This window comes from Perissodus microlepis, chromosome 7, assembly GCF_051167445.1.
Source record: "Perissodus microlepis isolate ML-2025 ecotype Zambia chromosome 7, ASM5116744v1, whole genome shotgun sequence".
Taxonomy (NCBI): Eukaryota; Metazoa; Chordata; class Actinopteri; order Cichliformes; family Cichlidae; genus Perissodus; species Perissodus microlepis.
The window spans coordinates 22,975,742-22,988,038 of record NC_140467.1 but is presented as its reverse complement, the minus strand read 5'-3'; positions in this window follow the sequence as shown (position 1 = coordinate 22,988,038).

The window sequence follows — 12,297 nt, the reverse complement described above, 5'->3', positions numbered from 1 at the left end:
ATGAAGGCCATGGTGGGAACACCGATAGCTGCAATAGCATGGAGGTAAGTACGGAGGTAGTGAAAAGGAAAGAGAGGAAAGTAAATGGCAGCAGGCGGAGAGAGGTCAGAAGAATAAGAAGCATCCCACATAGCCAAACTGGTATCGCCCGAATCTGGCCCATACAGTGTGCTTACACATGGCCCACATACCGCAAAGAATGACGGCCCTTTGGTGGCCCAGATGTGGTTGGCCAGAGGTGGCCCACACATGGGCCAGCACAAGGCCGGTTGCAGACACACTGGTGGTCCTATGCTGGCCCAGAACAGTTTCAGCTCTGGCCCCAGATGTCAGCCTAATATGTACCTTAATCAAGCCATGTAATAACAACATGCGCCAGAACATAATAGTGCAAAAGTAACATGACAAAACTCTGTTCAGACAGTGAATGAATTGATTCTTTTATAGAGCTTTTCTGCTTTCCCGGATTACTCAAAGAGCTCTATACAACATGTCATACTCACCCAATCACACACTTTCTCTTAACTAAGTGCTTCCTCACTGCATTCATACACATTCACACTCCTGACATGCAGAGTTAGAACCACTAACCTTCCGATCAGTAGGTGACCTGCTCTACCTCCTGAGCTACAGCCACTCAGTGGTAAACAGTAAACCCTCACTAGGTTTTGGATAAAGTGTACACTCACAAACCTGTCAAACCTGCATTTGAAATGTTGGCTACCATAGCAGTATAGTATTGCAACATGGCATTTGGGTCTTCCTGTTTTCTATGAGCATGGGCCACATAAACCAAACCACAATCGGGCCAGATGTGGCATGCCATCACATAAACAGTGCCATCTACGCCCATATCTGGATGACATACCCCTAGATTTGTAGTCAAGACCGCCTAAACCAAGACCAAGACAATACCAAGACCAGAGGGTATCGAGACCAATACCAAGACCATGACAGACTGAGTCAAGACCAAGACAAAGTTGAGACGAGACCGAGACAAAAAAGTCTTTAAACTGCAGCCAGATGCTGCTTCGTTTACGGGTGTCAGGCATATTTATGTGTTTATGAGATGCACTCGCACAGCCCTCCTCATCGCTGTCTACTCTCTCACTCACTTACTGAGAGGACAGATGCACGCTCCACTTGACTGCCGCGTCTCTCACCCTCTCTGTTTGTCACATAATGATATTATCCTATATCCTCGCATGTGATTGGCTATAATATGGAGGGATTGGAGCATAGCTGAGCCACTGTGTGAGAGCTGAGCAGCGAAAGGAAATTAAGTGAGGAGCCGGCTCTCGCTCAATGGGAGTCGACTCTTCTGATTCACTACAAAGCACTCTCTAAGCACGGCTCTTAGAGCTGATGCTTTTGCACACGACACATTATCGAACGTTACATTGTGTGTCATGGATACTGTTGACTCCAAATCTCCCGACCACTATGTCGATCTGAGACAGCAAGGCCGAGACAGTGAGACCAAGACAAGACCGAGGGATCCAAGACCAAGACCAAAGTCCGTCGAGACCAAGACAAGACCAAGACCACGTAAAAGTGGTCACGAGACATCCAACTCTACATACCACTTACCATGCCAGAAGTCAGCCAGCAGTGCCGATTTGACACCAGACTTGCTTGCTATGTGGGATGAGGAGGCTAACTTGGAAGGATTAGACAGTGAGAGTTGTGAAGGTGAGATGAAGTCTAAAGTGGAATCCCTTCATGTTGTGGTGAGGATGGAAGGTGATGGTGGGATAAAGATAATGGAGCTGCTAAATTTCACACACACAAAAACAAAAAAATCAAAGCCAAAGTTGGTGAGGCTAAGTATCCCTGGATGTTGGAGGATGACCTGATGCTTAGGCATATGAAGGACACGCAGGTCGAAACGTCAAGAAAGCTTACATTTATAGTCAAAGTCAAAGTCTCAAGAATTGTGAGTGATCGTGACTTGGTGAGCAGAGACCCACTGGAAGTAACAGGGTCAGGGTTAGGAGAGAAGGTTTCATGATAAAACTGCATCAAACTGAAGTCAGTGGAATTATGAGCTTCCTAAGTGTAAGAACAATTCAGATTAAAATTGGGAAAAAGTGGTGAATATATAGAAAAGAGTTGCAAGACAGAATCAACTAAGGAGGGGAAAAGTGAGATTTTACATTGTAAATAGAAAAAAGGCAATGTCATTTTTGAATAAGAAAGTTAGAGAAGGAACGGTTCTAAAGCTACATGGATATAACCTTGAAAGCTTTTGGGTTTTCTTGGACTGCACTTTGACGGTAGAGTAGCTTGGAGCAATCGTGTCTAAACTATAGGAAAAAGGTGTGAGTCATCTACCAGTGTTATCAGGTGTTAAACAGCTATGGGGTGAGGAACTGATATGGCTTCAGTGAGACAAATACTGTATATGTTGCCCTAATCAGGTTGATTTTGACTTATGAGTGTTTTGTGTATGGATCAGCAGCCAAATCTTTATTGACAGAGCTGAACAATATTCAATCCCTAGCTCTTATGATTTGTGTTTGCACAGCATATGTGTGATTATGTGTGTGATTGGGTGAGTGAGGCTTGTAGTAAAAAGTGCTTTGATTGCTCACTTAGAGTAGAAAGGTGCTACAAAGGTACATTCGGGAGATCTCCTCTTCAAGTGGAGGTAGGTGAAATGCCACTTTGGATTCAAAGGAGGCAGCTTGCAGCAAATTACTGGATCAGTTTAAGGGGACATAATGAAAGCCATCCTACAAAGAAGGTCTTAAAGGCTTGTTGGGGAGAGGAGAAAAGTACTGAAAATTTTGAGCAGTGTGCAATTTTGCTAACTTTGAAGTGGGCAGAGCAAATGTTTATGAAATACTTTCAGTCAAGGCAATCAAGGAAAACATAGTATTCATGTGGGTGCTAGCTCACAAAACATTCTACTGGTAATCTGTGTAACAAAATAATCAGTGGAGCATGTTTTGATTTGAAGCTTATGCTATGAGGAAGTCATTTGAGCATATTTTGATTTCATGCTTCTGGTATGAGGAAGAAAGAAGGTGGGATACACAGGGTTGGGTTAGAAAATGTCTTAGCAATGCATTCAGGTGTGGCGACCCAACAAATGACAGGAAAGTGTAGGTTTCTGAAAACTACTCGACTATTTCTGAAAATATAGTTACGTTGGACTGTTGAGAAATGTATGACTAGCTAATGTCACAGTTAAACCCAGAGAATATCCAACATTAAGCTTCAATAAACCACAAACCTGCCTTTAATGTATCATGTTACTGTTATCACAGAAGTATGTTACATGAAAGTGTTTTTTGGATTGCATGTTCTCACTTCTCTATATGAAGGAAAACATTTTTCCCTTCCATTTTGTCAATGAATTGCTGATATTTCTGTTTATACATAATTTACTGAGCCATTGTTAAAAAAAAAAAAAAAGACTTGCAAGGTAAACTGTGGCTGCAAATGGCAAAGAGATTTGTGTTATTCACTTCTTTCATCACTGAGCAGTGACTGAAAGGAGGAAATGTTTCATTCAAATCATTAGTGTGGTAGAACTTTATAATGAATGGTTAACGTCTCTCGAATTAACTTGTTTTTCCTTTTGGCTTCTTTAATGGGCTTCAGATTATTGTTAAAATGTGAGTGTGATTCTGCACAAATGTTTATCCTTGAAATTTAAGAATATGGCAAGGAGAAGCTCAACCCAATGGTCCACTTACTAATGGCTTACCATGACCCAAAGAGGTCAGTAACCTTAACTGTCTCTACCTCCACAACATTATGTTTTTATATTCACATGAAAAACAGTTGTCTGTTAGAAATATCAAACAACAGCCTAAGGCGTAAGGGGGAAATTGTACAGAGCTATCATCTGCATTTTTTTGCACCTCCTAACTAGTTTACAAGCAAAAGATACGAGGCATTGCCTGCCAAAACTTGTATGAAACTTTCCACATGATATCTTTTTGTTCACTATGATGAACATAATCCATCAGATAAATGTATGCAATTTATCACCAGCTGTAAAAGAAGGGTGATTTGTATCGGCATGTAAAAGTAGCTTGTTCAATCGACGCCAAAAAGAATTAAGGCAATTCTGAATTCATACAATGACATGCAAATCAACTTTCATATTTTCTGTTTCTCTCCAGACTGTTCTTTCTTTGTAAGTGAGAAGACTTAAATTCAGCAGGTGATCAAATAATTATTTCCCCCATTGTAAATTTATTTGAAATAACATGGGTAGTCTTACAGGTCATATTTTCCTCTGCAACAACAACGTCAAAATTGATGAACGATACAGAGTTTTGAAGTTTGAATGGTTGAAAACTTCTGAGGTACAGATGTAATTTTGTTTCTGAAACTGTTTTATGTTTGCTGTGCACTCAAGCTTGTTATTTACACTGACATTTTAAATGCTCTCCTAGCAAACAATTTATCTGTGGCGTGTGTGCACCTTGTAAATTCCTTCATTCAGCGTGAACTAGGGGTGCAACGATCCACAAAATTCACGGTTCGGTTCGATACTTTGGTGTCACGGTTCGATTTTTTTTCGATACAAAAAAAATGTTCATGCCTTTTTAATTTGTCATTTAGTAAAATTATAAATATATATTTTAACTCATAAGTACAGTTTTTAAATTTAATGTTGCTGAAACAACAAAGTAATAAAAAAATAAATCTATCTGATTGAGAAATCACTCATCTTTGGAAAAGAGAGTTTATTACAGAGAAATGTCTCTTTCCAAAATAAAAGCTATACTGTACGCTTCTTCTGAGCTATATTCTCAGCAGCATATTAAACATATCAGGTCCCCATAAGGAGAATCATGTGCTAACGGCTGTCTAAATGACTCGGGTAAAGTTTGTAGCATGCGTGCTTGTTGTTTTTGTCTGCTTCCACTTGTCTTTGCACTAGGATGATGTCGGTTAAATGTGCAGTCATATTCGTTGTGTTCCCACTAGTGCTGTCAGCGTTAATCTCGTTAAAATGACGTTAACGCCACAACACGGCAAATCTCCGTTAACGAGCTACCGCGGATTGCCCCGTGCCTGGGGCTGGACGGCCAACACGTTAACGAGCTAACTGCGCTAACACACTAGTTCCCACCAATGTAATTGAGCATTGCGTGGCACATCATACATACTGTTTTACTTTTGTCCATGACGCGCTTACCTTCAGGGTCATACGTCACATGAAAACCAAAATAGTTCCAAACGCCAGATCTGAATTAGGGTGGGGGAGGTTCAATTTGCCATGTTGCAACTAGCTTTGCGCTCAGTGAATCTGTGTTCGACTACTCCGCCTAGGCTGCACTGTGGAGCGCAGATTCACTGAGCGCTCAACACAGACAGCATCGTCAGAAGGAAAGTTGATAAAATAAATTAAAAATTTTGTATTGTTCGATACATATGCATACCGAACCGAAAGCACTGTATCGAACGGTTCAATATCGATACGAGTATTGTTGCACCCCTAGCGTGAACGCAAAAATGTAGCCACTGGTAGTGCTTATCTTTGATTTGATGGAGTTCAAATTTTGAAAACTAATGAACTGTGAGTAAGTGGTATTTAGAGGCATTACCTGAGTAAAACAAAACAAGTATTGCTATCAAAATTAAAAAGATTGCTGTGAAAAGTGAAATTAATCTCCTAAATTTTCACTTTCAAAGTGGAAATTAATGGATTATATCATGACACCCTTTTACTTACTATCCCTTGCTATTTTACACTAATCTTAAAGACCTGTAAATAAATTAAATTATGTTACAGCAGCTTTGCACTTTACTTTTGTAGCAGCAAAATCAGGTTTATATGAAAATTGGGATCTTTTCTGATCTTTTGCTTTCTGACATATTCTGTATGCCTCTTGACTAGATACTAGTTACTTGGTACTAGATATGAGACTAGCTCAGATAAAACCAAATTATCATAAAAAATGAAATGGAACTCAAGAAAGTTTGTAGAGAATAATTAGCAAATGAGCCTCATTTAGCACATTAATTTGGTTTGTATGACACATTTATGCAAAGATTCAGTCTCAGGTTCAGGTACATTAACTCTACAACATGATGACGGTGCAGGACTGTGTGTTTATGTGCTTTTTTTCCTCATCAATATTTTTTTTTTTTTTTTTGTGTCCCGTTTGGATCTTTAGCCATCAGAATTGTTGTCTTAAGGCCAAGAAAGATGCCAAGCGGATTTATTTTACCAAGTGGATCATCATGGCCTTGCCATATTGGTCCATTTGATTGACCTTTATTATAATTATGAATTTATTTTATTTTCGGTTGCTACAAACGGGACAGACGTGACTGGGGGATAGGACAGGGAGAAAGAATGAAAGAAAGAGAGGGAGAGAAAGAAAACCAAAGGGGAGAAAAGATGGTGAGAAGGGGGGGAAGAAAGGAAAAAACAAACAAACAAACAAACAAACAAAACACCTGGATCACCTGTATGGAGAAAAAAAAACAGAAGAGAAAGCAAACAACAAAGAGCAACATAATAAAAACAGCACCATCACAATAAACTAGCTAGCAGTAGATAACAGTAGATACTAAATAATAAACGATATTGTGCAGCACGCAAGATAGACAGCGCACAATGTGCTTTGAGGCAGCAGCCAAGAAAGGTGTAGTCCGCGTCTGTGAACACCCGTGTGTACACCTGTGTGCATACCTGTGTGGATCAGCATGCTTGTATTCCAAAGGTTTCTCCATGTAACGATCTGCTAGGGAGTGTGGGGAGCCATAGCCCCGTCCACCAGGGTATGAAGCAGGTATGGAGGAGATCCAGGCCCCAGATATCTAGAGGCCCCAGAGTACAAGGACCCGAGGAGGACCACCAAAGGGGGGGGGAACCGTGCCACCCTCCTGGGAAGAGCTGAGTATAGCCCCAAAGGAGAGGTCACCCCGCAGCTATGGAGCAGAGGCCAGAGGGGGTTGCAGTGGCGTGCCCGCGGGCTCCGCCGGCAGCCAGCTGTGCCAGAGAGGACCGAGCTTCAGGCCCAGAGGCCAGAGGCCTGAGGGCATCCCACCCCCCGGAAGGAGCCCAGCCGGGCCACAGGCGCCCGGCCCCGCCAATCGGCCACCAGGAGTGAGCCGGTACATGCATGAGCACCCAGCCCCAGACGACAAGGACCACCAACACACCAACGTCTGAGGGCATCAGCCACCGGCAGGGAGTGTGGTGAAGGGAGATAGGCCTCTGTACTTTAGAGGGCCTGAGATGTACCCAGAGAGGTTGAGTCTAGGACCCAACCTGACATATAGACACAGACGAACAGGCGCACACGGACACAGACGTGCATTCCCACCCCCATATGCACAACCAAATACTCGGCACTCACCCAACGTGTAGACAGACACAAATAGACACTGCACAGACAGTCGCACTCCCCAAACATACTCTATATCCCAGGTCCAGGTACCCCCGCCCCCAGAGGGGCAAGCCGCACCTAGACCCAGGAGATGTAACCCTTCTCTCTGGGGTGGAGGCAAGCGGACCACCTCCTTATCTGCAGTAGCAGGGAGGCCCCGCATCCCAGACCCCAGTCTGACGGCCAGCACCTCCTCCCAGCCCCCCAGCCCTGACGGCTAACAGAACCGGGGTGAGTGAAGACCTCAAACCTCCCTACGCCCGCTCATATGTAGTGTTGCTGTGTGCTGTTCTAAAGTGCATTTAAAACTCAGGAGAGCATGGTACTAGCTTCCTCTCAGAGAGCAGCACGGCTCCTCCCGAAAACCCTCAGTGTCTAAATGCATTTAAAATTGAGGGTAGGGCACCAGCGCCAGAGGTGGGTTGGAGTACAACGACCATCCTCTGGATGCTGTAAAACGTGCCCACCCCCAAGGCCCTATATGTATGTGTTATGTGAGAGTGTGAGTAATGTGGATGTCTAGGTTGCAGAATAAAATTGAGGCACAGGCGGCCAGAAGGGGACAGAGGGGGAGTGCCTCCCCTGCACCCTGGTGACATACCTGCACCCCAAGCCCTGCGTGTGTGGGTGGGTGTGGTGGAACGGGAATAGGGAGGCAGCTGAGGATGGGGAGGGAAGAAAGGGAGGGGCAAGCGGCCCCTCCCTGGGGCCAGCTCCCCCGCTGACCCCAGTAGGCACCCCCACGCTCTGGAACCCACCAGGGCAAGGGGGCCCAGGCCCATCCGGACCGGGGCCCGCAGCAGCAGCACCGCCCAGCCCCACAGAGTCCGGGGCAGCCCACCCGACTCCACCCCAGAGAAAACTGCACCCACCCCATCATCCAATCATCTCCCAAACTACACAAGACAATAGACACCCAGGTTGAGTTCATTCTCCCCCTCTCCTATATCTCTCCCCCCACCTGCAGAGTGAGCTCCTGTAGCCATCAATATTAACCAAAAATCAATTAGTACAGTCTCCAGCAGAGATGGGCAGTAACGCGTTACTTGTAACGTTACTTGTAACGCGTTACTGTAATCCGATTACTTTTTTCAAGTAACGAGTAAAGTAAGGGATTACTATTGCAAAAACGGTAATTAGATTACCGTTACTTTCCCGTAGGAACGCTGCATTACTGCTGCGTTACTAAAACCGTGATTTTTTTGCGAGAATGTCTCATGACAGTGACATAAGCAAGCGCGACGTTCGTGGCAACAGCTGTGTGCAGATCAACAATGGATCATATATCGAGTGCAGGAGAGAGTATGAGCATGCAGCGTTTAAAGCGTGGAAGTACTGACCTTATTTTGAGTTTGATTCCATAAAAAGTGACAAAAACATTAGTGTCCATTGTGCGTGGGAAGAAAACTTCTTTTTACAGCGAAAAAAACCCCTAAACTTCCAAGCAAGCACCGAGTGCGCTATGACGTAATGGGAAATTTACGGAGAAACTCGCGGATTCTTCCACTGACCGCTGCGGCTCACCTGCACCAGGGTAAACTTCCCCCTACCCTACTCCTGCTTTACAGGTGAAAATAGAGCAACAGGACCGCTAGTCTGTGACTTTATTTATTTTCTGCTGTGTTTTACTTGCATCTATTTGAAAGAGTGAGTGTAAACACACACAAAAAAATATTTTATGTGCTGGAATGTGCAGAAAATAGGTTTAAATGTTAAACTAATTTATTCAAGTCAGAGAATGTTGCATATAATTACATTTTTGCTTGATGCATAAAGTTAAAAGATTAAAACTAACAAAACAAGTTTTAAAAAGGGACCTTTCCATTTGATTACATTTTGTATGATGGATTATGCAGAAAAAGTAGAATTGGGCTGAAAGATCTATCGCTTTATTACCTATTCAGGTTGTAAATCGTGTTTTTAAAAAGTAACTAAGTAACTAAGTAATTAATTACTTTTGAAAATAAGTAATCAGTAAAGTAACGGGATTACTTTTTTGGGGAAATAATCAGTAATTAGTTACTGATTACTTTTTTCAAGTAACTTGACCAACACTGGTCTCCAGATTGTCCAGCCATTCCACAGAAGACTTCCTGTATTTCATAAATACAGGAAATCCTGTTTCTTGCAACTGTGGATTACATTTATTGACAAATATCCATGAAGTCATGGTATTTCACAGACAGATTAGCAAAATAAGCACCTTATGTAATTATGCCTCTCAGACAGCCATTCAACACGAGAAGGAGGCGGGCTGAGTTTGTGGTTATTCAGCAAACAACAATGATTACTGATCCCATCGTATCCTTTTAATCCTCTCTGCTACTTAACATTCTGCATCTAAAAAAGATTTTGAAAGCTGACTGTGAAATATGTCTGCATTCAGTCAGTGCACAGAAGTCTCACACAGGCAGTGAAAGGGCTGAAAACTTTAAATGCGATTCTCAAGAACTGTCAGATTCTCCAGAACTGTCAAACCAGTTTGTTTATCCCTGAAGGCAGTCACCATGCCTCCGACAGACTGACAGAAGTCTGTGTGCTTCAATTAGACCTTTCTCACTATGCACAATAAATATATGTCTGTGAAGGTTCTCAGTCATCCAGGTCATCGTAGTCAAAGGAGCTTGCAAAGAAAAGCGTCTGGACTTCTTTAAGTTTAAGTAAACTTAAAGAAGTCCAGACGCTTTTCTTTGCAAGCTCCTTTGACCACAATAAATATAATTTGTCACACCAGCTCGTTTAAAGATAAAATTGTCTTAACTTTTGCTTGTCGTCAGAAGTGACCATATTTGGATGAAAGGGTAAAAGCTAAATTTTGGAGCTTGTATATGTGTTTATATGCTGTAAGAGTGCAGTACATGAACACTGATACTTGTTAGTTCCAACTAAAACTAGATTTGTTTTCTTCTGTTTTCTTTTGGTCCAGGAATAACCAACGGTAGCTTTTATAGACTGCAAACATTTATCGTATGAAGTAGGGCATTTTAAACATAGGAGTCTGTGGGACTTGATTCATTTTCTGGGCTCATCTTAAGTGGCCATTAGAGGAAGTGCAGTTTTTCACATGTCCACACTGGCTTAAAACATAGCTGCCTAGGCCTCCCTTTCCTCCAACAGAGCCCTTCCATGGGGATAGCAAGGATTTTCCAGGCCAACCAGGAGACATAATCTCCCCAGGGTATCTTTTTTACATCCCATTTAAATCACAATTATTTTGGAAAAACGTTGTGCCTGCATTTGCCCCAGGGTCTTCCCTGTCTTTGTCATGCGTGAAACATCTCTCCACATAGACATTCTGACACACGTTTAGATGAACGTATTTAAGGAAAATGCAGTGCAACCTAAACAGACTGTTAGTGTTAGCCAAAATGTTAAGAATGAAGGCTCGAACTGATTTACAGTTTTTCTCACCTCTCGAAATACCCTTCCTTTTCATTTGATTTTTTTTAAGCAATGCATTTCCACTGCAGAAAACAAACAACTGGGAAAATATTTTAAAATAAGAAGTACATATTTTTAACTGATATTTTCTTATGTAAATTTCTCTGAAATGAGATGTCCTAGAGGGCACCACAGTGGACATGTGTCCAGTCTTTTTTTTAGAATACTTTTATTTTTAATTAGGCAACTGATTTCAACTTTTAAAACAACCTGTGTTTTATTGTTTTATGTACTTTCTTGTCTGTCACCATGTAGGTCTAATTAAATAGTGCTATGTTGAACTTTTGTCATGTCTTGAGGAGTTTAAAAACAAAGTGTGCGAGGCTAGCTGACATTTTTTAATTACTCTGGTGTTTTTTTAAACTGGTTTTGGCACTTTTCTTTTGGCAAGGACTAAGTAGACATCCAAGACAGTTTGCGCTGAAGCCACCATGAAAAAAGCCTTATTTTGCTTATTGTTAGATGAGGACAGAAAAGCATTCATGAAGATTCATGAAGCTTTTTTGTCAGTCTGTCAAAACAACTGAAAAAATAACAGTTTGAAATAAACTAAAATGAAAATTAATGGTCGGCTTTAAGAAGACAGTCCTAATACAGGACAAGAATGCTCTTTTGAAATAGGACAGCACACAGTTATTGTTTGTATGTTTACTGCTAAGGAAGTCATGGATAAAAATATCACAGCACTAAAACCGTCCTGAATGACCACCAGGAAAAAAAAAACCCTCAAATAATCACAGAGGACACCAACAGGAAATAGCATTAAATGTCAATAGGTCATTCTAAAATCACACTTAAAACAATGTAAATAACTTTGCAAAAGATCCCACCCTTGCTAATTACACAACCAATCTTACACATAAGTTTCTTATCAGACAAAATCTACGTAACAAAAGGTAGACTTTCAGTTTGACTCACTGATAAATCTCTACACAGGCATTTGGCTATTGACATTTTGATAGGCATGGCAGATAAAGAAACATACTCTAACAAAGCTTTGCTTTAAAGTACCAGCAGTAACTATTTAGAATTCCATCCTCAGTGTCATAAACATGTCATACTAAAACCAAGTGAAAGCTGCAATGCCGTAATTGCTCACTCTGTTGATTGCTTGAGAAAATACTTTTTTTTGGCACAGTCCAGTGACAATATTCCAGAGAACCCATGACAAACACTTTGACTCATTCTTGAACTGAGTCACTCCACTCATCACAGAAGGGAGAAGACTGAATTAATATGTCAAAGAGATTTTTTTTTTGGTTACAACGCCCATGCTTTCACTTTAAAGTCTAACAGTCTGATTGCTTAAACGTGTGTCTGCTATATATAACGATGCGACGTCTGCATAGCATATGACATAGTCGAGAGCAGGAGGTAGGCTTAAGTAATAAAACCGCATAGAAAAAAACGTATATTCAAATAATAATTACTATTGCCATTATATTATCAACACTGAACAGGCCAAGCACGGCTTCAAGCGTAAAATAATTGC